At 43.7% G+C, this 655-nt stretch overlaps 1 non-coding gene across 1 annotated transcript; it reads right to left on the bottom strand.

The window, feature by feature from the left end:
- Positions 1-583: 583 nt before the first annotated feature.
- On the bottom strand, positions 584-655 carry trnam-cau (transfer RNA methionine (anticodon CAU)). The gene has a single exon. It is a non-coding gene; the product is annotated as a tRNA-Met (tRNA).

Raw genomic sequence — 655 nt, 5'->3', positions numbered from 1 at the left:
GGTTGCCCAGAGGTTCCCAAACCTTCTCTCAATATGTGAATCACAGATTTTCCAATCCGACTAACAGCAGAGTGGCACAGCGGAAACGTGCTGCGCCCATGACCCAGAGGTCGATGGATTGAAACCATCCTCTGCTAATTCATATGCTTTTTTCAGCTATAAGTCTGTTCCTGTTTGTTGATGTTTAACGATGCATCTCTTGCTGCAAGTGTCCTGAAGTGAAATGTCTACAGTGCTCATATCTGCCGTAACACCCATAAAAACGGAGCACAATACAATGAATATACTCCACAACAGTACACGTACATAAATACTGTAAATAGAAACTGCAAAACATGTACTGTTAAAGTGCTTGTGTCCTGTCTGATAGTCTGAGGTATAAAAGAGAGAGCATACCGCTTAGTTTGTGTCACAGAGGTCTTAGTCTACCACTATGTTCTATAACCCAACCGTCAGATTACCACAGGAGGTAATATCTTTTAGCTCTTTTAAAGACTCTACCATAATACCTGCTGGTTTCACTTCAGACACTTGCAGCACCTGATGCTTTCACAGACTTGACATTGAAACAAAGCATAGGAAATAGCAGAGGATGGTTTCGATCCATCGACCTCTGGGTTATGGGCCCAGCACGCTTCCGCTGCGCCACTCTGCT

This window comes from Etheostoma spectabile, unplaced genomic scaffold (assembly GCF_008692095.1).
Source record: "Etheostoma spectabile isolate EspeVRDwgs_2016 unplaced genomic scaffold, UIUC_Espe_1.0 scaffold00001791, whole genome shotgun sequence".
Lineage (NCBI taxonomy): Eukaryota > Metazoa > Chordata > Actinopteri > Perciformes > Percidae > Etheostoma > Etheostoma spectabile.
This window is presented reverse-complemented; position numbering and strand designations above follow the sequence as displayed.